At 38.8% G+C, this 27,587-nt stretch overlaps 1 long non-coding RNA gene across 1 annotated transcript in view; it reads right to left on the bottom strand.

The window, feature by feature from the left end:
* LOC143443371 (uncharacterized) overlaps positions 1–22,887 on the bottom strand; it is a 29,432-nt gene extending 6,545 nt beyond the window's left edge. Inside the window, exons 1-2 of the long non-coding RNA XR_013112307.1 lie at positions 22,548–22,887; positions 11,644–11,784 (exon numbers count right to left, since the gene is read on the bottom strand). This is a non-coding gene — a long non-coding RNA (uncharacterized LOC143443371). The remainder of the gene's footprint in view (positions 1–11,643; positions 11,785–22,547) is intronic.
* Between the last annotated feature and the right edge of the window lie 4,700 nt (positions 22,888–27,587).

Here is a 27,587-nt window from a genome sequence, read left to right as displayed (position 1 = left end):
GAATAAATTAGTAGGTACTTCTTTCTAACCCCAAGGACTAAACTTACAGAATACTATCTGTTTTGTCTGGTTATAGAATTAATTGAGATAGTTTATTTTTTGCACTTTAACATGCAAATTGTTTTAATGTAAAATGAACTGTGACCTTTAAAAGCTTGTGATCTATGAACATCTTCCATAGCGTGTCATGGAATGGTAACATTTCTTTCTATCTGTTTTGTAAAAAGGACTGGTGTCCTATATGGGTTTTTTGTAGATCATGAATGATTTGAATTTTCTTGTGAGTTAGGGACCATGACCTTAAATAGAAAAGAAGTGAAGAAAGAATTGAAAAGGAGGTAGGCCAAATGATCAGTGCTTTCTCCCTTTGTGCTTTGTAGCCATTATTCTTCTAGAGCGTCTTTCATAGAGAAACAAGTAGTATTGTTCAAGTTGTACTGAACATTATAATTTATATATTTCTTTACCAAAATGATCTTGTCAGCCTCAGGATGGAATTTTGTCATATTCAATGTTACTTTTTTTTTTTTTTTTTAAATTCAGATGTTCAACTTCTGTTAATCAGATAGTAGGTCTAAGTCTGGATCTGAAATCTTTCTCATTTTAATATATGCTGAGCTGAAATCATCCATGGAAAAGTGAGGAGTATTTTCTCAACTATTTGTCACTGTGACTGGTGTTATTAGATTTAGTTTAGTTTTGTTTATTTTGTAAAACATGATTTGTTATTGTTGTTGTTGTTTTCAATACAGAATGGGAAATAGACTGAACTACGCTTCATTTAAAGTCATTACTTTCTGCCATTTCAGAATTGCTTAGTCCCAAACCCTGAAAGTACTATTCTAAAATAAGAGGCATTATATGTAAGTGCAGGAAAAGGTCCCTGTTATAGAAATTGTTTTTTAAAACAAATGTATAATAGATTCAAAATTGAAAGCTGAATAGCATAAATCAGTAGCTTGGGTATTTGAGGGTCCGATAGGAAAATAATGGCTAAGATGGCATCCAGAAGTGGCATCATCCCAGGCTGCTTCCAGTGGAAGAATGCCTATTCTTAGGGCTCATACAGGGCCACCTGCCTAGCTACCTCCTTAGTGAAAACTCATTTCCTCATTTTGTTATTGGGAAAGAATTGTTCTTTCATTGAGCCAAAATGTATTTTTTTAAACTTAAATATTGTTTTATTTTATGTTTTACTCTCTGGAGCATAAGTATTTTTTTTTCCCACTCAGACCATCAAATACTCATACTTTTTCCCCTATAAATAACTCAAAGTTATCCAGTACATTGGCTTATCAATTTTGTTAATCATGTGAAATATACTTTATACTACAGCCTATTACACATGCATAAACACACACACACTGATTAAATATTATAAGAAACTATAGTCATACTTAATACAAGCATATTTTCTGATATCTTAAATTGTCTTTTTTACAAAAATAAAAATTCTTATCATGATTCACTGGCTAACTCATACCCTGCTAATACCCACAGATCTTGGTTAGAACAACACTGCCTTTGGTATGCTCATTTTAGATCTAGCACAGCTGTGGCTAGAATCCAGAAATGGAGCCATTTGTTTTTGGACCTTGGAGGTGAAATCCATAACTTGTTCTTACCATGCATTTGATGCTGCAGAGGGAAGATAAATGAATGTGTTTTGTCACATATTAAAGGCTTTGTGAATATCTAGCTATTTGGGACATGGTGAGACTGAGCAAATGGCATCTGGACCCAGAGGGAGAGCTCAAGGAGACAACTCTTCTTCCTGCTTCTGTGCTCTGCTGTGGTGGTTTCAGTCTTAGAAGGCCATGTTTAACAACTGATACATCTTCCTTCCTTATAGTCAGCATTCTCACATCCCTGTCCTCAGGATAGAGGACTACCCATTGCCAGGAACCAACTCAGGGATGCTATCTACCATGTTCAAGGTTAGTGGCCAGGCCAGGCAAGGAGCCAGGGAGTGGATATTGTCAACTTAGAAGTCTATAGTTTAGAAAGTGGCTAATACCACTGTTGGCTCTATTATACTAAGAGTAACTGTAATTACTTGATGAGTCACTCAGAAAAGTAACTGCTGCCTCCAGTCAGTGCACATTTAATGAAGCCCACACAAATTAATTCATCAAATCCTCAGAGCTGAGTAAGCCCAAAACAAAGCAGAGAAGGCCTTTGAGTGTCATGAGAACTTGAACAGTTGCTCTGTTTAGAACAACTTTTGGGAAGAGCAAGCATTGTGCAAAGACAAATGAATCTCTTTTTATTCCACACATAGAATGATTATCTATAGAATTTATACTTGAAAGTAAAGCCCATGCCATTTAGGAGGAGTCTTCACAGTACATGAATTACGGAAAATTTCATATTGCTTGCGATCACTTAATACCATAAGAAGATAAGGAGAAAAGGAAGTTATCTTTGAAACTAGTGGATACACACAGTAGATACACACACACACACATACACACACACACACATATATAACTTTATATGTGTGTGTGTATATGTAGACTGTTCCAAACCAAGCATTTATATTATAACAAATTCTAACAGTAATTGAAGATATATAGGTAAAATCCCAATGGGTAACTTTAAGTGAGTTATTAAAGATGATCTAATGCAAAACAGTAAGAATGAAGAAGACTAGTACAAAAATACATTAGTAGTAGACAGATAAAAATTAAGCCCAACTGTATTAATAGTTCAATTAAATATGAATAAATGAAAATTACAATTATTGGTTGAAGTGATTAGACTAGGTCAAAAACAAGATCTAAGTCCACACTATGTTCATAGGGTCTATTTTAAATATAAACATAAATATCAGTTGAAAATAAAAGGATAGAAACATGCAATGGGAGATATTTAGAAAAGCTGCGGCATGGGCTGGCTATCTAATTGGCTGGGCAGCTCTGCTTAGCTCTGGCCGCCATGTTCTGCACTAGAAGAGGCCAGAAGCCAAGTGTGCCACAACTAGAAGCAGCCAGAGGCCAAGTGCACCACAACTAGACACACGAGACACCAGCATGGCGGATGGCTTTGCCAGTCTGCCAAGCTGTTTCCACAGAGCTCAGCTGAGCCCAGACCATTCTTGCCATGCCCTAGGTACCCTGTGGAATGAAGACTCTTAATGCTTAAAGATTATCCAATGGATTTCTATATTTAGAAATGCTCAATTAACAAGATGCCCACATAATTAAAATAGTTACCCAATATCTAACTTTTAGATATAAATTGCTGCCCAGGACTGCTCTCGACCCATCTGTCCTCCTCCATGGCTGCTAGCTCTTTCTTCTTCTTTTCCTTCTCTCCTCCCCTTCTTTCCTCCTCCCAGATCCACCTCCTCTTCTACTGCCCAATCACTGAGCTCCACTGCAAATACAATGTAGCAGAATAAATATCCTGCTACAGAAATATGCAGATTTATAAACAGTAATGATAAGAAACTAATGTGACAAAAGTGATATCAAACAAAGTAGATGTGTAGGTAATGTGTGTTTTGCTAGAGATTTAGGAGGAAGTTTTATAATTATAACAAATTTGGTTCTTCAGATGAAAGACACTTGTTATCCTTGCTGTGCATGTACTTAAAATTTTATTCTTTAGTGAAAGAAGCTCTTTATATACAGTAAAAACCTGAGTTCTGAGTATTTCAGTTTATTTTAATTATTGAAAGAAAGTTTGAAAAGAGACATTAGGACTCTCCTTGAGAAAACAAGGAATAGACATTATTTAAAGCCTAAGGGCTTGTGTTATCAGTTTTTAAATTCATTATTGTTTTTAGAATAGTGTAAGTCGTGCACAGAGAGTGTGTAAGTTGCTTTTGTTTCTAATTGGGCAAACTTACATTCTTTATAAGAATGAAATAATCTTAAAAGTGTTACACAGTATCTAAATTTGGCAAATATTTGAAAGAATCAATGATTGTAGGCAATTTATTAGGTGAGTTTCAGCTCACAGATCTGACAAGGAGGTAAGTGTCGGCACTTAGGAGATTGTGAAGGTTTAAATATTTGCATGTTTTTATCTGAGAAAATAATATTGAGACTGTCTCCCTCTTAATTGACTTTGAGCAAAGTACATTGTTCAAAATGTACTTTGGCATCTGTCAGGGTCAAGTGAAGTAGGAATGGTTTCAAATGTACAAACCTTAAAGTAAAAATTTGAGCAATTTATAGAGGGCCCTATAGATAACAAGTCTGTATAAAATGCATTTATTAAAAGTGCCAGTAAACAACACATGTGGTAATGAGACTGGTGTGCCTGGAGCTATGGCTCAGATGTTCAGGCCACATTCTGCTCTTTTAGAGAACTCGTTTGGTTCCCAGAAAGCAGTTCACACTAGATCCTGAGGATCTTATTCCCTCTTCTGGCCTTGTTGGAACCTGCACACACATGGTGTTTATAAACACACACACACACACACACACACACACACACACACACACATCTAATTTTTTAAAAAAGATAAATCTTAAAATTAACTGGTAAATTTATATAAAGAAAGCTTGTTTGGAAACACAGATAATTGCGTAGAAAGCATTAACTTTAAAAATTAGTAATATTTCTCCATGTCTCGTCTCTGTCTCCATCTCCCTCTTTCACTCTCCATCTCTCCATATCTCTCTCTGTCTCTCTCTGTCTCTGTCTCTGTCTCTGTGTGTGTTTGTTTGTGTGTGTGTGTGTGCAGGTACTATAGTGCATGTTATGAAGTAGTAGGAAAACTTTTGAGAGCTGGTTTTTGCCTTCTACAAAGTGTATCCTGGGAACTGAACTTAGGCATTAGACTTGACTTTACTCACTGAATCACCTCACTGACTCCTTATATTTTTTATTATTTATTTATTTATTTATTTATTTATTTATTTATTTATTTGAGATAGGCCTCATGAGTCCCTGAGTAACCTTGAATTCACTATTTAGGTCAGGTTAGCCTTGAACTCTCAGAGATCTATCTGCCTTTGCCTCCAAAGTACTGGTCTTAAAGGCATGTACTACCACACCTGGGCTATTAAAATTGAAAAAGCAATATGATTTTAGAAGTATTTTTTTCCATAACACCTCTTTAGCCTTGGAATAAACATTTCCTGGCTTCCAATCACGTGTGTGTTCTGACAATCAAGAGCATCAACAGTAAATGAGATTTCTCTATCTGTCTTCATGTATTTTAATATTTAGAGAGGATGTGTTCATTTAATCAAACGCATTTGTGTATAAGTATTGATTTGAAATAGTGGGATAAATATTAAAAATAACTTACTAAATTTAGAATTGTTCTTAAACTATTAAGTGTAACATTTAAATTGCTTCTGGACAATATTTATTCTTAAAACATTTTTATAAATAAAATGTAGCTTTATTTGTCACTGAATTATGAGTGAGAATGGGCAGATTCTGAGCAAGTAGAGGTTGAAGTTTAGTGGGAGAAATAAAGCAGAATATAACTCTGTCTCAATCATTACTCCAGTTGCTGAACCTGCCTTAAGTTCCTTTTGCCTGACTTCATGCTGCCTGTGAGCTGAACCTCCCAAAATGAGTACTGTTTTTCTTCTTTCTATTTCTTTTAGCTATAGTAAATAGCTTTTAAATTAGTATAACAGGGACTAGCAAAGTGGCTCAGCAGGGGAAGGCACTTGTACTAAGTTTAGCAACTTGGGTTTAATCCCTAGAACCTACAATGGTGGAAAGAGAGAACTAATCCTCTTAGGTTATTGTCCAGCCTTCAAATGTGTACACAAACACACAGACACACAGACCACACACACACACACACACACACACACACACACACACACCCCAAATAAGCAAATAAATAAATTAAAATTTTAATTTTTAAATTAGTATAGGGGCTTAGAAACTTAAATAGATTATAAAAATTAATGAAATGTTTACTGACCCCAAACTGAATTATTTGATGAAAAGATTAGAAGGTCTAGGCCAAAATGCATGTTTTCATAATCCAGTTAACTCTCATGTGTGTTTTCTTTCCCATATGTACACCAATGGAATACATTATTCTCATTGTTGTTTATTTTATGGAGGAAGGTGCTATAGAAAAAAAGATGCATGTAATGAATACATGTTAAGCCAGCATTTACATCTAGGCGTTGTGACTGGAAAAACTGAGTTGGTTCACTAGAGCACATGGATTTTATCCTAATATGTGTCTTTGTATAAAGTCAATAGGTTTTAACATTTTAAACCAGAAAATATTCGCCTGTGGTAAGTATTTTTGAGAAATGCTCTATACAAGGGCATCTTCCTTGCATGTTAAATGTTAGGATGAATCTTGAGATACTGTTTCAACTTATATTTCTCCAGTGTTTTTCATATAAACCATGGCCTTTAGATTTTTCTTTTGGAACTATTTTGGTAGATAATGCCTGAAGAAATAGCATGTTTGTGCTGGCTAATTTTATGTCAACTTGGCATAAGTCATCTGAGAGGAGGAAGAGCTAATTGAGAAAACATCTCCATAAGATATGGCTGTAGGCAAGCCAATATGGACATTTTCTTAATTAGTGATTGATGTAGGAGTGCCCAGTCCATTTTGGGTGGTGCTACTCCTGGGATGATGGTCTTGGTTTCTATAGGAGAGCAGCTGGGAAGTGGCACTCCTCCATAGACTCTGCATCAGTTCCTACCTACAGATTCCTGACCTGCTTGAGTTCCCATCCTGACTTCTTTCAGTGATAGACTAGTGTGGATGTGTAAGCCAAAACCTAAAAACAAACCAACCAACAAACAAACAACCCCCATTTTCTCCCCAACTATCTTTTGGTTATGGTGTTTTATCATAGTGTTTCTAAGCCTAATGAAGACATCACTGTAGGTTTTATAGATAAAAGGCATCATCTTATTAATTTTTAAATCTCTTTTATGTTTATGAGTGTTTTCTGCACATGTGCATGTGCACTGTGTGTATTCCAGGCCTGAGTAAGTCAGAAAAGAGTGCTGCATTCGTTAGGACTGGAGCTGCAGATGGTTGTGATCAGCCATGTGGGTGCTGGGAACCTAATACTAGTCTTTTGTAAGGGCCATAAGTGCTCTTAGCTGCTATGTTAACCCTTACACCATTTTTTCTAAATTCATTATCATAATTATTTTAATTTATTTGTAACCTTGTCCTCACTTTTCAAAGTTTATTTTTTCTTAAAAGTTCTCCAGAATTAAATTTTCAATGTTAAATATGCATCACTATTAGTTATGTTGAGAACAGAGCTCTTTTGGGCTTCAAGGTTACTATGCATTTATACTCACACAAACAGAATTCTACTAAATGGACATAGTCACATAGTCACACAGTTAACAGCAGCAACTATGGGAGAGCTTGTCCTGGTCTCTTCATGATGGTCTGCGATGTGGTGTCTTCTTGCCTTGTAATCTATCTAAGCTGTGTGTCCATGACTTATGCAGTAGGAAATAGATAACATACAGTATGCCCACCCAAGGTGTTGCCATAAATTGACTATGTTCCTCCAAAATATCCATATTGAAACTTGATCACCAATGTGATTGATAGGAGACTTTGATATCTCTGGCAATGAGCCAAGAGATACCTTTTTGGAGGTGCCCTTGCCTTCACCAGCTGCAACAGTCAGGAGAACAGTCCTTGTACCTTGCCTGGGCACCACAGTAGTGCTGGTTCTGGTAGAAGGGTCAAGAATGAGCCAGCCCTGAGGAAGAGAGCAAGGAAGAGCTGGTCCTGCTGCTCATTTGCCATGAAATGGATAGAGTGTGGAGTGATGCCCTCCCCTCTTCATCCCTAACCATTTACTGTCCCCAAGGGCTCGAGAGCAGGAGACTTAGCCCTGCTTCCTTACTGGCTATAGCACTTAGGAGAACGGACTTGCACCTCGCCTGGGTGAAGTGAAAATTTAAGAGATCTTTGGAAAGTCAGGAAAGTCAGTTGTGTTAGATGGTGTTTGGCTGGGGTAAACACGTGAAGGAGTGTTTTCCTGAAGCAGACACATGGATAAGGATTTTTGCTAAAGCAGACAGGTGAAGGAATATTTCTCTGAAGTGGACACAGGTAAAAGGCTAAGACAGAGAGATGGCTTAAACAATAAAGCCTAGGCTCACAACCATATCATCAAGCCCTGTCACATAATAAGATATGAAGTGAAATGAAATATGAATTGAAAAATATATTTATTTTAAACAACTTTATTAAAGACATTGTTAACATAAAATACAAAATATCTAAGTGCACAGTTAGATAGGTGTACTAGCTGGTTTTGTGTGTCAACCTGACACAGGCTGCAGTTATCACAGAGAAAGGAGCTTCAGTTGAGGAAATGACTCCATGAGATCTAGCTGTAAGGCATTTTTTTCAATTAATGATCAAGGGGGAGGGCCCATTATGAGTGGTGCCATCCTTGGGCTGGTAGTCCTGGGTTCCCCTGAGCAAGCTAGGGGAATCAAGCCAGTAAGTAACATCCCTCCATGGCCTCTATTTAGCTCCTGCTTCCTGACCTGCTTGAGTTCCAATCCTGACTTCCTTTGGTGATGAACAGCAACATGGAAGTATAAGCAGAGTAAACCTTTTCCTCCCCAGTTTTCTTCTTGGTCATGATGTTTGTGCAGGAATAGAAACTCTGACTAAGACAATAGGCTTGGGCACAATCTACACCCATGAACACCATCACTCATGGTTTTTGAATCTTTCTGTTCCCACAACTGCACCCTCTTCTATCACTGTGGCCAGTGTTGTGATTTAGAATCTCCTTGGCATACTCATTTTAAGACTCACTGGTGCCACACAGACAGCTGCTTTGTTCTTGCTCACTGCTGAAGAATGTGACATTACTGCATGTGGATATGTCACCACTGATGCATTTATTCACTCGATGATGACCATTTGACTTGCGTCCAGCTTCAGGTTTTTATAAAAAATGGTTCTAGAAGTTAATTTCTTTAAAAATAAAACAATCAAAGAGTATAATTTAATGGGTTTTGACAGATATGTATATCCAGGAAACCATTGCCTTTATCAAATTACAGGGCATATCTATCACTCTCAAAGCTTCCTCCGGAGCCTGCTCAGTCCTCTCCTCCAAATATTCCTGTCTACAGGCATCTGCTAATCTGGTTTTTTTTTTTTTTTGTTACTATAGATTAGTCTGTGTTTTCTAGAAAATTATGTGATGATAATCATGAGCTATCTTTTGTGCTTGCTTTCATGTTTGTCTTTTTAATCATCACAATAGACTTAAGGTTGCCAATTTTGAACACTCACTTGTCTTTTCTTTTATTGCTGGACAATGATCCACTGAATGCCCAGACCACTGTTTGTTTGCCAGTTTAATAGACATTTGAGATGAATTCCATTTGGAGCTGTTGTGAAGAATAGTTGAGGAAGTATACATCTCTGTGTGGATTTAGGAATTTAATTCTTAGTTTTAAACAAGTAAGCGCCACGCGAAGCTGAATCAGAGACTTCCAAGTATAGTTCCTTTTGAACAAGTGTTTTATCCTAATGAACTCAGTCAATCTGTGGCTAGTGACAATTTCCTTTTGTGTTTGGCTTAGGATGGGCAGTGGTCACTTTAGAGGTTCTAAGTCATTGCGGCTGTGCAGATCGTCACTGGACGTAACTCCTAGTGCCGACACCTTTTCACTTAACTGTTTTCATTATCTGTACCCTCATCTCCAGGTTTAAATCATCTATTTTTGTAACACCATGTATTTTATAATACATACATAACACTCATTTTTTAAAGGAGAAAGGATAGATACATCAAAGTAACATTCAATCATTAATAAACATTAAGAAACATCAATAATTTGAAAGGCTCAAGGGACCTTCCTTTTGCTCCAAAACTGTTTTCCTTCATACTTGTCAGTGATGGCTAAAATCCTTCCATTAGAGATCCATTATGTTTGATTAATGGGTACTTTCAGTATTTCCCACTAGGACAGAGTCTTCCAAGATGACACTTTACTCTGACATGACTCAGGGTGAAGGCATTTGTCTGAACCCTTCCAAGTGGACAGCCAGAGGTCAGGGTGTGCAGAGGTCTGAGTGGAATGGCGAGACTAGAACTGACTCCACTCATGAAATGTAGAGAGCCAAAGGAAATAATGAAAAGGAATGAGCAGGATGAGCAGTCATGCTTTCTAGTTTACTCTTCTCCATGATTAGAAGTGAGAACACTCGTGTTTTCTTTCCTTTTTGAGGGGGTAGAGAAGCATCTTCACCCTGTCAGAATTACATTAGCTAATCCTGACAACCAATCTCTTCTGCAGAACTACCTGGAAACCTTTGACTAACGAAGCATAAAAGTGGAACTTAAAAATAAAAGTAGAGGGTTCTAATTTAAAGTCACCTGCTTACAGATCTGAAATGGATTTCTATTGCATTCCTCAGAGCAGTGAGCAAATGCGTTGCAGCTGAAAAGGAGCCAGGCAAGATAGAGGGTGCAGTGGGGATCAAATGATATTTACAAACTACAGAGAAACAGGTTCTAGGCATGATTGGCAACCATGAATAAACACCCCAGTCACTAAACTCGGCACAGAGACCAGGTAGTACCCCCAAAGCAATTCTGAAAAGAAAGCAAGGGGAGCAGAAGACTTTCTCATCTGCACAGCAAACTAACTGAAGAAAACCATGTGACACACACATGCAAAACTAGATGCCAGGAAAAGTCCTGAACACCAGCAAGACTGATTCGAAAAAGGAAATACAGATGAGTGAGCAGGGAAGTGTAGGTTCCAAATACACCTTGGTTTACACATCCCTTGTTGGTTATATTTTTGTTGGTAGAAAGAAAATTTTTTATGACATCAAATTCTTGCATATATTTTACCTTTTATAAATGCAAGTCAAATGGCACTCCTTGGCTTGGCAAAGTTATGTGAAATGACTATATAAACTTGTATTTGATAAAAAAATTAGTTTCTGTGGCTTCCAGGTGGAAAAGTCAATTAGGTAGCTTTTTAGTACAGGTCAGAAGTGGCGAGGTATGGATGAAGTGCTGTAGATCTTTGGAGGTGGTAGTTTATTGATACATTTTTTGCATGAAGTCCAAGTATCCTTTAGTACTCAATATTCAATCTGGATCTCAAGTAGGAGGCAGCATTTACTTTTAGAACCAAGCTATAAATGTTGTAGATAAGAAATTCAGCTACAAAGCATACAGGGGATAAACAATGTACATTATAGCACGTTTTAGAGAATAAAGCTTGAGGGATAGTTTGATTGTATTACCCTACAGTGTGAGAGCATGGAAGGCCTACAATAAGGCACTTTATGAATTTTTATTAATGTAGTAACTAAGGGTGGCTAGGTAGATCTATATATCTTAATTCAGCCTCACTCTGAGAGAAAGGTAATGATGCCAGAAACTTGTCAAGTCCTTATGGCCACATGTGTCAGGGAGTTGTATGACACACAAGTGGCACTGTAGATCAAACTGTAGCCATCCTTTCTCAAATCACAATCATGGTTTACTACACACTCAATTCTCTTTTGGCTACTGCTACTTACTTTTTTTTTTTTTGCCTGCTGAGACTCCCAGTATTTTTTACTTAGATTTGCAGGTAGGGAGGTAACTATTATCTAACAACTGAGCTTTGAAGAACATGCCCCAGGTCTCTAAGTGACTTGGGATCCATTTGTAGAAGGTTAGTTACCTTATGTCATTTCATTCTGATGTCACACGTCTTCTTCGTGCACCTGCCGCTCCTTGCACCTTATATTTCTACTTATATTCTTCCCCATGGCCTTGATGTACCATTCATTGGTCCATGGTTCTGCTTATCTTCCACTGGGTGCTGAAATAGAAGCAGATCTAGTTTATCAGTGATTTTTCTTAGATGAAGGCCATTTGTGTGTGTGTGTGTGTGTGTGTGTTTGTGTGCGGGGAGCATGTATTGCACATGTATGTACATGTTTACTGTTAGGGTAATATTGTTGTGCACTCTGCACTTTGTATTTTTCAAATGCTGATTTCTGTACCTGAAGGGAGTTGAACACAGACCAGATTTTGGTATTGTTATTCACATGGCTATAACATATTTTGTAAGCATTCCCTCTGTACCTTCTGATTGGTTTCTTAAAATTCTGATGGCCTATGGCAAGGGCAGGAAGTACAAGGTGGGACTTCTGGGATATATGGAAACTCTGGGAGAGTCAGGCATGGGGGAATTTGCTGGCAAGACACAGAGTGTAAAAGTAATTCAGGGTGTTTTCTATGCCTGTTCTATCTCGCTTTAGCTTCAGAATAAAGACACAGAAGCTTATATTTATTAAAAGCCTTTAAGCACTAAGCTGGGCAGATACTAATCTATTCTAACTCAGGTATGTTGGGCTGGACTACTTCCCAGCCATGTATCCCATTACTTGCCATCTTGGTCTTGCCCTGGCTGGCCCTGGCTCACTCAGGTCCATGTGTGTTTTCTTGGCGACTCCCTTTGTGATTTGTTCATGGAAAAGCCCCATGGTCCATTTCCTTCTCTGTGTCTCTGTGTCTCTGTCTTTCTCTGTCTTTGTCCTCTCCCTCTCTCCTCTCTCCTCTCTCCTCTCTTTTCCTGCCCAGCTATTGGCTGATCAGCTCTTTATTAACCAATTAGAGGTGATGGGAAACATTTTACACACCATTGAGACAGGAGATGCCTCAATAATCATGACAATGCCAATGTCCTGCCTATAAAATCAAGCCATTTACAGAATAAAACATTTTCCTGATCATAGAGATATTATGCACAGAGAATGATCTATGATGGTTATATTTCCAGTTTTGAATGAGTGAGTTTATTAAATATACAACAAGCAAAAATAAAAGAATGATGAGAAAGTACTAGATATAAAAACAGATAAGAAGGCAGATATCAAGTCAGTCACTTACAACAAGCAAAAGTCAATTAGAGTAGCCCCATAAAGGCAGCCAGCTGGAGTTTGAAACTGAGAGACCTGTTGGAACAGAGTGTCCTCTTAAAGAGAGGCTTCCAAAGAAAGAGCAAGTAGGTGTTAGCAGAACATTATAAAACTGGGTGCTTATGCCATCTAACAGAAACAACTGGGTAAGTCCAGCAAAAAGCATCTATCTGGGCTCATAGCTTTCTCTCTGTGGAGAAGCTCCTGCCTTCTGGTTCTCAACAAAATTGTTTTTACACCATGAGAGAAACAGCAGTAACTTCTGCTGAAATGAATTACCTTCTAGCTGTTCTCAAGAGTACAGTGTTTTTTAATATCCTTAGCTCTCTGGTCTATTCCCCTTTTGCCCTGTTACAGAGCCACGGGGGAAGGAGGAGGCAGCCTGTCCCAGGATAGAGAGTTTTAGAGGACACTTGAAATAGCCATGCTTGAGCCTGGGATAACAGAGCCCTCTCCACTCTCAGAATCTGTTTTCTATTTATTTGTTTGTTTACATCTAAAATGCTGCTCCCCCACTCAGATCCCCCTTCATAGAGTCCCTCTTCCCATCCCCTTCCCCTTCTCTTCTGAGAGAGTGCCCCCACCCTCAGGTATCACCCCTTCCTGGCACATCAAACCTCTGTCAGATTAGATGCATCCTCTCGTATTGAAGCCAGACAAGGCAGTCATAAAGACTGAGCTACATGTCTGTTGCATATGTGCTGAGGGCTGATTCCAGCCCATGTGTGTTCTCTGGTTGCTGGCTCAGTTTCTGAAAGCTCCTAGAGCTCCAGGTTAGTCAACTTTGTTGGTTTTCCTGTGGGATTCCTTTCCCCTTCTGAGCCTTCAATTCTTTCCCCAACTCTTCTATAAGGTCCCCGATTTCATCCAATATTTGACTGTGGGTATCTGCATCTGTTTCAGTCAGCTGCTGGGTACAGCCTCTCAGAGGACAATTATGCTAGTCTCCTGACTACAAGCATAACAGTATCTTTAATAATGTCAGGGACTGGTGCTTGTCTCTGGGCTGTATTTCAAGTTGAGACAGTTATTGGTTGGCTTTTCCTTTAGTCTCTGCTCCATCCCTGCATTTCTTTTAGACAGAACAAATTTTGGGGTCGAAAGTTTTGTGGGTGGGTTGGTGTCTTTTTATCCCTCCACTGGGGGTCCTGCCTAGCTACAGGAGGTGGTCTCTTCAGGTTCCATGTCCCCACTATTAGGCATCTTGGCTAAGGTCCCCCAACTGACTCCTGAAAACCTGCTTATCCTAGATCTTTGGGACTTCCACTTCTCCCCACCCTTCCCACACCCCACCCCAGGCAGCTACAGATTTCCATTCATTTTCCTGGCCCTCTGGGAATCTCTCCTGTTTTCTCCATACCTGATCCTGTCTTTCCATCCCCTCCCCTTTCCCACTCAGTTCCCCCCACTCTCTGCCTTCTATGACTATTTTGTTTCCCCTTCTAAGTTAAGCATCCTCACATGGGCGGGCCTTCCTTCTTGTTTAACTTCTTTGGGTCTGTGGAATGTATCATGTGTCTGCTGTACTTTATGTTTAATATCCACTTATCAATGAGAACATACCAAACCTGTCCTTTTGTGTCTGGGTTACCTCACTAAGAATGATATTTTCTTGTTCCATCCTTTTGCCTGCAAAATTCATGATGTTTTAAATAGCTGAATAGGATTTCATTGTGTAAATGAACCACATTTTCTGTATCTATTCTTTGGTTAAGGAACATCTGGATTGTTTCCAGTTTCTGGCTATTATGAATAAACATGATATAAACATAGTAGAGCACATGTCCTTGTGATATGGTGGGGCATCTTTTGGGTATATACCCAGGACTGGTATAGCTGGTTCTTCAGGTAGAACTATTTCCAATTTTTTGAGAAACTGACAGACTAATTTCTAGACTGCTAGTACTAGTTTGTAATTCCACCAGCAATGAAGGAGTATTTCCCTTTCTCCATATCCTTGCCATCATGTGCTGTCCTTTGAGGGTTTTTTTTTTTTTTTTTTTTTTTTTTTATCTTAACCATTCTGATTGTTATAAAGTGGAATCTCAGGGTTGTTTTGATTTGCAATCTCTGGAGGAATCACCATTCCTAATCTCAAGCTGTACTACAGAGCAATAGAGCAGTAGTAATAAAAACTGCATAGTATTGGTACAGAGACAGATCAGTCAATGAAACAGAACTGAAGACCCAGAAATAAACCCAACACACCTATGGACACTTGATCTTAGACAAAAAAGCCAAAAATATACAATGGAAAAAATAAACAAATGTTGGTGGTCTAACTGGATGTCTGTGTGTAGAAGAATGCAAATAGATTCATATCTATTACCCTGCACAAAACTCAAGTCCAGGAGGACCAAGGACCTCAACATAAAACCAGATACTCTAAACCTAATAGAAGAAAAAGTGGGAAATAGCCTTGAACACATTGGCACAGGAGACAACTTCCTGAACAGAACACCAAAGGACACTGTCAACAGGACGAAACGGCAACCTACAGATTGGGAAAAGATCTTCATTAACCCTACATCTGACAGAGGGCTAAAATCCAAAATAAATAAAGAACTCAAGAAGTTAGACTCCAAAAAACCCAAATAAAAAGTGGGGTACAGAGTTAAACAAAGAATTATCAACAGAGGAATCTCAAATGGCCAAGAAGCACTTAAAGAAATGCTCAGCATCCTTAGTCAGCAGAATCTGCTTCCAACAAGTGCAAACATCACAGAAAAATCGATCAATTTCATATTACAGTTTATATTACAGAAGTTCTCACAATGGGCCATGCCACACAAAGGTGTCTCTATGCTTTGTATATACCCTGATAGGCTGAGTGGAGCTGATCTTGGTTGTAGGACTTTATTATATTTCCAGATGTCATCATTTATAATTTACAAAAATTTCTTATTTATTTTTGAGTCCTATAGTTTTATTTTTAAATGTTGAAAGTCAAAGTATAAAATTATTTTATCTTAGAATTTTCTACACTGCATTTTCCGATACCAGGCTTTTGAATACCCAGTAAGACACCCTGCTGATAAATCCCGAGGATTAACAGGATAGATTTGTCCTTATTTTCCCAGACAAAGCTAAGATTAGCAAATTGCCTAATTTAACTCCCAGGTCGGGTCCTTTTCTGACAGAGTTCTTTTAAAATCCACTTTTAAATTGTGTCTCAAATATTCAAATGGCAGAGTTTCTTCTTCAAACTAAAGGCCTGAGAGTTGAAGGTGGAATCTCTCATGTCTGTGCCAATAGCTCAGAAAGGAATCAGTAACTGAAGCTACAGCGAATTCTAGACTGGTAAGTAGAAGTAAGATAACAAATGTAATGGTGGCGGTTGGTGGGCTGATATTTATTAGTACTAAGGTAGCCCCTCCGATTAGGTGTATTAGTAGATGGCCTGTGGTGATATTAGCTGTTAGTCGGACTGCTAGTGCTATAGGTTGAATAAATAGGCTGATTGTTTCAATAATTATTAGTATAGGAATTAGAGAAATAGGAGTTCCTTGTGGGAGGAAATGGGCTAATGAGTTTTTTTAATTTATGTTGAAACCCTAGAATCATAGCTCTGGCTCACAACGGTATTGCTATGCTTAAATTTATAGATAATTGGGTGGTAGGGGTAAATGTGTGTGGTAGAAGTCCTGGTAGATTTGTAGATATATAAATATAATTCATTAAAACCTTACTAAAATTTCTGAATTCCATTAATCTGGGGTATATATTTGAACAGCGGGAAGTTTATTTTGACCTCTACTCTGTTTTGATGTGTATTTTAAAGTGTAGTATTTTTCCAGTTACATCTGTTAGTATTCTGTCTAAACTCCACCTCCACAGTTACCTGGCAACAGCCTGGTATGCTCCTCCCCACAATTACCTGGCAATAACCAGGTAAGCCTGGCCCACTATAAAAGGGGCTGCTTGCCCCCTCCTCCCTCTCTTGATCTCTTGACCTCTTTCCTCTAGCTTCTCTCTGTCCCCTCCCCCATCCACTCTTGCCTTACCCCTCTCTCCATGGGGTCATGGCCAGCCTCTACTTCTCTTCTCTCCTTCCCCTCCCCTCCCCTCCCCTCCCCTCCCCTCCCATCCCATCCCCTCCCCTCCCCTCCCTCCTCTCTTTCTCTCTCTCTCTCTGCCTCTACTACCCTCCTGGCTCCCCTCTCATGCCCTGAATAAACTCTATTCTATTCAGAGGAAGAGATACCTCTGCATGAGCTGGCTGAGATATCCCCTTCCCCCATACCTCGCCACACACCCACAGAACATATTCTCTTTATCTCTTTATCTTTTTATAAACACATCATTAAGGTGCCAATCAACATTGTGGGATGGTAATGTCATCCTTGCATGTGTTGAGTTTATTTGGTCCCATTGGTTCCAATCACTTGCTTTCCAGGCTCTTTTCTCATCTCTGGATGTTTCAGGAAATGTGGTTTCTCTAGCATATTATTCACAAAATCCCCACACTCCAGTTCTGTATATCATATAACTTCATTGTAAGATTTCTGGGTTTTAGTCCAGCTTTCTTCAGAGCCAGAGGTATGGCTTGGCCCTACACATGGATGAGCAGAGAGATGATCAAAGAGAAGTATCAACAGAGGAATCTCAAATAGCCAAGAAACACTTAAAGAAATGCTCAACATCCTTACTCAGCAGAATCTGCTTCCAACAAATGCAAACATCACATGAAAATTGATCAATTTTACATTACAGTTTATATTACAGAAGTTCTTGCAATGGACATAGAAACACAAAGGTGTTTCTATGCTTTGTATGTACCCCGTTAGGTTGTAGGGTATGGCTAGTAAATACCATCTAGGTAGCTTTGTTGATTTAATCCTGTTTAATTGGCTTGGATATGTATCATAGTACTATAGAAACATAGACAATTCTTGTGCTTTTGCACCGGCTATAGCTTCTAGGCTCAAGAGGCAGAACTTGTGACAATATGGTATCCTGGTCTAAGTACTCTTGCTTCATGGATCTGGCATCTCGGTATTTACATCCATCTTCAGGGTTTTCAGGAAAGATTTAAAAAACAGTACTTGCTGCTTTTCATGAATGCTGTTTTGTGATTCCCTACAAACCAACTAGCACATAATAAGAGAGGAAACCACACTGAGTCTCTGGTAGGTGATAAAATTTTTACTGCTGCTCTATTTAGAAGCACAAAGCTCCTTGGTGCATCACTGAAGACCAAAGCTAACACTTCATTTTTGCAAGATATTAAAATTTCAAAGTACCCATAGGATATCTTTTATTCTTTTGCTTCCAAATTCACACAGGCAATTGTGGTCCTCTATTCTGATTGATGTCCAGACTACTCACAATCTACTTATCTACTTGGACCAGACCTTACATGGAGAAAATTCCCATTTACTACTTAAGAATTTAATTCAGCTATAAATTCTAGAAAGGCTGGTAAACAGGCACCTCCAGCTTAGGTTTCTGCTTCCTCTTAGGTTGAGAAGAGGCTATATTTATTTATTGCAGAGATAATTGGAAAAGAGTCAGATTTGAGGCTAAAGTCAATGGACAAATCTTGAGCAATGTTTTCTGTAGCCACATGACAATATTTAGTGATATGAACTCCACAGACATGTTCAAACATAACCAACCAAATTTACCTCCAAGCTAAATATAAATTTGGAAACGCTGTGACTTTGCTGTCATTAGTAGCGGCATGATTGTTCATTTGTAATGCAGTGAAATTTGAGAATCGAATGGCTATCTCTGCTCATCCATTTTCCATCATGAGAAGGGTCACCAGATTTAGTAAACAAAGACACAAGCTCTCTATTCAATTTGAATTGCAGATGTACAATGAATAATTTTTTGAGTCTAAGGTGCCATACAACACTTATACAAACATTGCATAGAGAATATTTGATACTAAAATGCTGTGTATCTGAAATTCAAATGTAACTACATTTTTCTTTCTTATCTTAATGTAATTAAGTAACTGGATCCAAACCAATGTCCACTCCCTTTTCTCTACATTCTTTTCTGGTTTTGAACTTCTGAATAAAGATATGACTCCTCAGTGTGTTACACTTGGAATCACAGAAGTGTAACTGTTATATTGGTGTTTTTAAAGAGACTAGAAGCCTGTAATTGAAAGAGCCCTAAACAGAAAATGTGGCTCATAAGATAATCCTACTCTACTCCCTCCAATGGAAGTCATTAATGCATGATATTTTGCAGTTGGCTAAGCCAGCTGCTGTTACAGGGATGGGGGCGGGGTATAAAAGGACATCATTTACACATTTTCAAACTCAGGTAAGTAAGTATGCACCAGCAGGTGATATAAAGAAGGAACAGGGTTGAAAACAGAATCTGATCATTTAGGCAAATGTAAATGCAAACTTGACTCTGTGGTTTAAGGTCCAGAATAGAGTGCCTGCCATTTGCTGGTCCCCAGGTGGAACATTAGGTATGTGTGGTATGCAGATGTGTGAGGTTTATATTACCTCTCAGCGTTCCACAAAATGGGCCATCAGGGCCATTCAGGGGTATAAATTTGTCTACCAAAATGGCCAAATTACTAAATTATCCTCTTGCTTCTCATGTTCAGACCCATTTTCTGAGTCATAAGTTAGAGGAACGAAGCTATTACTTTGCAAGTTTCCACGGTTAAGTGCAGAGACCCAAGACAGTGCTTTGCCTCCAGCCAAAGCTCAGCCTACAGTTCCTGCAGAAACATGAAAGCCCTGTTCTTTATCCGGCAGAGGCTTGAAATATTGTTAGGATGTTCACTTGAAAACTCAGGACTGCATTTCCTGGCAGGGTATTTGGGACTGCTAGGAAAGGCAAAAATCCTCGTATCCTGTGTGACACTCCTGAAGTGGGGCTAGACTTCTAACACCTGCCTTATGGTGCACTCTTTGCGAACCGTGGCTTTTCTGAAATCTTTTCCAAAAATGATGAAAAGTCTTTTAATTTTATTCTCAACTCAGAATCAAGCAGGTCTTTACTTTTTTTCCTTTTAGTGGCAAGTTCCATCTTTCAGAAAAGCTTAAAGAGGGTGGTAAAGGACTTCTGTGGGGCTTCAATCTGTTTACACAGCAGCTCTGGAGCAGAGAAAATACCATGCACGCTACAAATTTCCAAAGACCTTCTTGGCTAGTGTTTTCTGATTTCCACTTGTACTGCAGAAGTGAGAATTCTGTTTTTGTTGCTGCTCTGGATAGGGTTTCCTAGGGCAATGGCCACAGCACTGTGCAAAGGACTGAGCGGCAAGCATCATGTTTTCCATATATCTCTATGCACTTCCCATGCACAGCAGAAGAATGTTCCAAATCCTTAGCCTGACTCTGAATGGCACCTCAACATGGCAATGTTTCCCAGTGAAGGACTCCCTTGCAGTGGTAGGGTGCTTAGGGGCCATTGGCTTCATGTCATTGTGTCATTTTCAAATGAGGGTTGGAAATCTTCCTACTCAGAACCACCTGTCCAGAGTATGGCACCCAATTTGCATTTTATTCCACACTTCCCTGGTTCCAATACACAAGTGCAACACCCACCACATAGATGATTTTTGCTCTGGGCTGTTGTGAGTATTCATGAGGCATTAGCAAGGCAGCTTGTGTAACCTATAGCATCTAGCAAAGGTTTGCAAGTGCGGAAGTGCAAGGTCTGCTTCATACTTGCCTCTACCTTGCTTGTAGGCTCTTCCCCTCATTCCATCAATCTGGAAGTAGGAGAAAAGGTACCTTTCTGACATCCAAGTGAACAAACTCTACCATGTTTTACATGTTTCTTTGGATAGAGTTTTTATATATTGAACTAGGCATCCTAATGCCTCATCCTTAGGAGTAGCTCCAATTCTAGGTAGATGCCCCACCCATACCTGCCTTAAACAGTTCCTCTCTCCCTTTTTCTCTCTTCTCTCTCTTTTTATTGTCCTTTCCTCCTTCATTCCAATCTTTCTTTCTTCTTTCTTCCCTTCCTTTTTCCTTCCTTCCTTCCTTCCTTCCTTCCTTCCTTCCTTCCTTCCTTCCTTCCTTCCTTTTTTTCTTCCTTGTGCTTGGGATCGAACCTAGAGCCAGACACTTGTTCCACAACTGAATAGCATCTCCAACCCCATACTATGTTTTAGATACAACTTTAATAATGTATGAAATCTCACTCCACTTCCTTTTTTTTTTTTTTCCGAGACAGGGTTTCTCTGTGTAGCCCTGGCTGTCCTGGAACTCACTCTGTAGACCAGGCTAGCCTTGAACTCAGAAATCTGCCTGCCTCTGCCTCCCAAGTGCTGGGATTAAAGGCGTGCACCACCACTGCCTGGCTTTCCTTATTTTTTAAATCCACCCACTGTTCATAGTGTTCAGGAATTAGCTAGAGAGACAAATGAAATAGTATTGTGCAGCATAGTGGGGGTTTGAATGAGAATGGTCCCATAGGCTCATAGATTTGAATGTTTGGTCACAAGTATGTGGCACTAGTTGAAAGGATTGGGAACTGTGGCCTTGTTGAGGAAGTGCGTCACTAGGGGTGGGCTTTGAGGTTTTAAAAGCCCATGCCAAGCCCAGAGTCTTCCTCTTGGCCAGTGGATGAGGATGTAGCTTTCAGCTACTTCTCCAGCACCATGTCTGCCTGTGGTTCATCATGCTTCCCACCATGATGATGATGGACTAAACCTCTGAAATGTTAAGAAAGTCTTCAATTATTATTTTTTTTTTTTTTAAAAATAAGAGTTGGTTTGATCATGGTACCTCTTCATAGCAATAGAACACTGACTAAGACAAATGTATATATAACACATAAAGCCCAGGCTATATAGGTCACACTATCCATGGAATGTTTTCTACAAAAATAATGCTTGGGATGGATTTTAAAGGCCAACTGTTGATTAGAGAAAGGGGAAACAAATTCCAGCTTCAGGGTAAAGTTATGAGCAACAGCAGTAGCAACAGATCATTTTGGCAGAAGCAAATGGATTCTGTTGGAAAGAATCAGACAGTGTGATCAGCCAAACCATAAATGGTTCTGTGTGATGATGTGCTGTGAGCTTCATCCTGTGAGCTGGGAGGGTAGCAGAAGTATTTTATTTCACTGTTCTTTTCTTACTTCACACCATACAATTGTTTCTCAGTATCCATGGGAATTGTTTCTAGGATCCCTCTCCAAGACACAAAAATCCACAGATGCTTAAGTCTTTTAGGTAAAATGTAATATTTTCATCGAGCCCATGCAACATTGCATGCTTCATCATCTCTAGACATGTGTATTTTACATTATATATATATGATATATATAAATAAAACACGCACACATATATTTAAAGGAAAACAAAAGTCTGTATCTAGTAAGTAGAGGTGAAATTTTCTTTTTCAAATATTTATTGTGCACAGTGGATTGAGTCCATGAATAATGAATCCATGGATACAGAGGAACAATTGTAATTACCTATTTTATATATGTTTTCCAAACAAAAATGATATCCTCTTCACGAATAGGATTTATATTGCTTTATCTTTCATTTTCAAGAATTTACCAAGTTCTTGAATTGTTTTGGATCAATGAATGAATAATGCAAAAAGTATCTTAGGGTTTCTCTCATCTAAAAGTACTTCAGATTTGTTGGTTCATTTAAGTAGGTTGGCATGGAAGTTTGGATTTAACTTAAAGTATATTTAGCAACTAATTTCTGAATACATACCTTGCGGGAGATATAGAAAAGAGTACGACAGGCTTCCTGTCTCCTGCTGCCAACTCTTCACCTGCCAACTCTGCTGCCTCCACTGCTAGCCCCAAAGCAGCGACCAATTGCAGCCTTCCCAGCTCCGGTTCACAGCCTCAGTGCCACCAGTACCCTCTCAGCCATAACCCTCCTGGTCTGCGGGCCCACATTCCAGTAACCCAGTAAAACAAGAACTCTTGAAGCTTATAATTAACCAGTCAGGTTTATATATTAACAATTCTCAAATCACAAGATGCCCACACAATAATTTCAGAGACAAATGATAATGATACAAGCTGCCCACCTAGATTAGACAAGTTATCCCAATTATTTTATCCCTATATTAAAAACATCTACCTGTGGTTATTTACAGCTATGCTGGTTCTAAATCATCCTGCTTGCCCGCCTCCATCTTGGCTCCACCTTTCTCTCTTGAGACCTCTGTCTCTGTAACTCTTAGCTCTGCCTCCCCTTTCCCTATCCAATCACAGGCTTCCTGCTTCACTAATACTTTAATGTAATTGGACAGGGAAATTCCTGCCACATATATTCGTGTACAATGTGTTTATGTGTGTAAGCAATCGGCTTCCAGTTTCTTTGGGCTCTGAACACACCTTCTTGTCAGTAGAATCATCTAGTCTTCATTTTATTTTTCAAGTTTTATTTATAAAGCAATATAATAAATAACTGATAGTCATGTGAGCAATGATGAAACAAAAGGAAAACAGAGAGAAATTAAACAACCCCAATGCTTCAAACTTGGAGCCTAATACACTTACAGCAAATGTGTTTTACTTCCTCAGAAAATGTTGACAGCTTATGTTTCTACTATTCCATTCTCGATGCTACAAGGCTCTGGTCACGTGGTTCTTGAGAGGAAGGAAAGTTCAGGAATGTAGCTTACTCGTAAAGAAGGATTTGACTTCAGCCTTCCAACTGTCAACTTTCACACCACAGCTTATGTCAGTTGATAAAATACTGGAGCAGTGTTTTCAAATCCCTTTGGACACTGAGCTTGAAGTCAGAAAGGTTGCTTCTTCTAAAAGTGCAGAAACTGTGTTTCATTGTGGGTGCAGGGGGATGAATTCTCTTCACAGAACACAAAACTGGACTCATTTCTGTCTTCCAACTGTTTATACTTACATGTGGTCTAAACGTTTCCTCTCTTCCTCACTAAGAAGCATGTAATAACCAGAAAGCCAGAAGCCCTAGGAAGAAGGCAGTCAAACAGCTAAGGTATCCTGTGACTGCTCCAGGGTTTATGGGTAGTCCTGTTGGGAAGGAGTTTTATAGGTCAGATGGTCCAGATTAATTAGGCTGATTTCATCGTCATGTAAAATTCATATTATGAGGTGACATTTTTATGGATGTGCCAAACTTTGACAAGCAACAAATTCATTTGACCAACTCCTTTACTTTCTAATTTAAACAACCAGAAGGAAAAATCCCCAGGATTTGTCACTGTGTGTTCATTCTGTGCCGACTGGGTTGCCCAGGTTGAAGGATCTTGCTCTGACCTGCAATGGAGGGACTGCTGTCACAATTCTTCCACATGGCAACTCTGGTGTTCCCTGATCTGTGATATGATTGGAGAGAACATGAGAGCAAAAGCACACAGACACAATGGCAAATGGTGGAATGCAAATGACTGCACTTTACAAGGTGGGGCATTAAGAATGAATGTCCTGATATTTTAATGAAGAAGTTAAACAAGCGTGGGTTAGAGTCTGAGGAAGTCCTGACTCAATTTAATTTCATCACAACAAACTATTACATTTGATTAAGTCACATAGCATTCTAAAACACACACACACACACTCTCTCTCTCTCTTTATAGTTGTTATGTGCCAACACTAAGACAGCTTTCTTAACATTGCCATTATGAATAGCATGGGTTGAGTAATTCATGGTGGATAGCTGTGCTATGCATTGTTGGATCTGTAATAGCATCTCTGGCTTCAATCACTATATGGAATGGCCAATTCTCTGATCTTTGTCAACTAAAACTGTCTTCAGACATTTTCTAATGTCCAGGCATGGAAGATGGGGCAAAGTCCACAGTTCTAATGCTTAATAAACACTTGCTAAACAGAATTATAGCCTTAAGAAGTCTATCCACTCAATTTCTAAGTCTGTGTAATTAATCAGTTATCGACCATTTTATTTTAAAACCAACATTAAACTGGATCTAGAAGATCATTCTAAACACCAAGGATACACAACAACTAGTCCTTGGGGCCGATTACAACTCCTAGTGTGAAGGGATTACTAATTAATGATTAAATGAATATATCACTGCATCAAAATAGGATGTATGCAAGGTTACAATTTACTAGCCACAATTGGACATGTGCATTGAGCTGAAAAGCATATCCCCAAAAGCACCAGGGCAAAGCATGTGGGCAGAATGAGTCCTGGATGCTACTAGCCTGCTTCTGTTGCTGCTGCTTCTCATGTTATCCCCTATTATCATAATATGTTATGAAATGCTTAAAATATATTTGGGGAGTTAAAGTTTTCCAAAGATAAGGGAAGGGTGGTACTTTGTTTCCATGTTGGTTCCTTTTAAGGTCATCTTGAGTTCTTTACAGGAAAATCATACCCACCCATACAATTCTTGGGATGACTCATTTAAATCCATCAATTCAATAATCACTTCTGTGTTATTACTGGTTTTTCTGTATCCATAATTTCATTTTTATTGAAATGTAACTCATGTAGCACCAACATGTGTATGAATTTACAAACATAAATCATCCTCTGTTAAAATTTAAAATTATTCACAATGGTTGTACAATCACTATCCTGTGTGATTTTAAGAACTTATCCCATTCTAGAAAGGAACAATTAGAAATCCCTCTCAGTAACTGGAAATTTCTGTTTTCTTTTAAAACGCAGTTATGTCATATGATGTTTTGCCAGAGCAGACATAGGTAAGAAGATGCTTTGCTGATGCAGACACAGCTCATAGGATGTTTTGCTAAAGCAGACATGTGAGAGGATGTATGATGTTTAGAAAAAATAGAAATATGACCCCAAAGATAGTGGAAGGAGGCTCTGGCATTGGTTCACTTTGGTCTGCCTTGGTAGTCTTCCCTGACGACAGTTTTGTACTGGCTCACCTTACATCACATTGCTGATCTTCACTTGTTCTGACTTCTTAGAGAGTAACTCACCAAAGAACTTCATGATATTCTGGTGGCTTCTTGCATTTCCATGGACTTGGGCTGAGGCTTGCAGTTTCTTTATTGATTTGTGAGTGGTGATTGCTGAGTCGACTGGACTGCAGCTACTGATTCATGTTGGTGTTTTGCTAAAGGACTGGACTGCTGACAACAAAGACTGGAATGGCCGCAAAGAACTATTTCTCAACAGGCCCACAAATCCTATTTCCTATTAACCTTTATTTTCCACTACCTCTAATAAGTGGTGGCTAAAGTAAGTTTCAAAAAATCAAAGCCAACAGGTCCACATCTCTCAAGCTTCTATTATCACCATGAAGTTTTATTTATTTATTTATTTATTTATTTATTTATTTATCACTGGATGTTTTATTTCAATAGAATCACACAGTACATGACCCTTGGTGTCTGGCTTCTTTCACTTAGAACTCTGTCTTTGAGACTCATTCTAAAGTAGAGGCTTGTGTCTTCAACCATCTACTTCACTGGTTTCTTAACTCTTCCACTGCTTAGGTCTGACTGAATTCAGTGTCCCCACTCCTGCACACAATCTAAGGATTCCCATTCTTAGCCAGTGATGTCTTGTTACTCTTTACTTATTGATAGAATCCAATTGGCTCATGAGTTCTGTCTTTCTATGGTATCACTGGTTCATTCACACCTCCATATCCCTCTTCTAGGATGATTTGTAGCCCTGTGACAGGTAATTTATTACCATACTTCATCTACTTCATGTTGTCTCTTCCTCTCTTTTATATCTTCCCTTGGTTGCTCCTACCCTCTGGAACAAGACTGAAAGCCTCAGCAGACCATGTCAGTGTCATATTGCACCTTTTTCTCTATTCTCCATTCTACTCACCAGCTCTCTCTATCCACATTTTGTGTACACTTTTTCTAAAAGAAGAAGCCTGTTGTATGTTCTCAGATATCTGTGTGTGTAGCCTCTGTCATTATGTTAGATGTGATAAAGATGTGATGAAGGATGGTGTTCTTTCTTTGGCCTGGAATTCTTGGAAATGTCTCCTTCTGAGAGATTTCTCTAATGCTTCCTACTCGACCTATGCAGTTTTCTTTCTCCTACTTTCATAGGTCAGAGAAGTTATCACACTATACTATTCTGTTTTCTACCTGTATCTATTAAATGCCAGTCCCTGTGCCAAGCATATTCAAATAATGAAATTGTCCTCCTGGCTAATATCAAATATATACAAAGAACTCAAGAAATTAGATGCCAAACAACAAAATAACCCCATTAAAATGGGGTACAGAGCTAAACAAAGAATTCTCAACTGAGGAAACAGGAATGGTCAAGAAGCATCTTAAGAAACGCTCAACATCCTTAGTCATCAGGGAAATGCAAATCAAAACAACACTGAGATACCACCTCACACCAGTCAGAATGGCTAAGATCAAAAATTCAGGTGATAGTAGATGCTGGCAAGGATGTGAAGAAAGAGGAACACTCCTTCATTGTTGATGGGTTTGCAAGCTGGTACAACCACTCTGGAAGTCAGTCTGGTGGTTCCTCAGAAAATTGGACATAGCACTACCTGAAGACCCAGCTATACCACTCCTGGGCATATACCCAGAAAATGCCCCAACATATAACAAAGACTTATGCTCCACTATGTTCATAGCAGCCTTATTTATAATAGCCAGAAGCTGGAAAGAACCCAGATGCCCTTCAACAGAGGAATGGATACAAAAAATGTGGTACATTTACACAATGGAATATTACTCAGCTATTAAAAATAATGAATTCGAGAAATTCTTAGGTAAATGGATGGAAGTAGAAAATATCATCCTGAGTGAGGTAAGCCAATCACAAAAGAACACA

The sequence above is a fragment of the Arvicanthis niloticus genome, chromosome 8 (genome assembly GCF_011762505.2).
Source record: "Arvicanthis niloticus isolate mArvNil1 chromosome 8, mArvNil1.pat.X, whole genome shotgun sequence".
Classification (NCBI taxonomy): domain Eukaryota; kingdom Metazoa; phylum Chordata; class Mammalia; order Rodentia; family Muridae; genus Arvicanthis; species Arvicanthis niloticus.
This window is presented reverse-complemented; position numbering and strand designations above follow the sequence as displayed.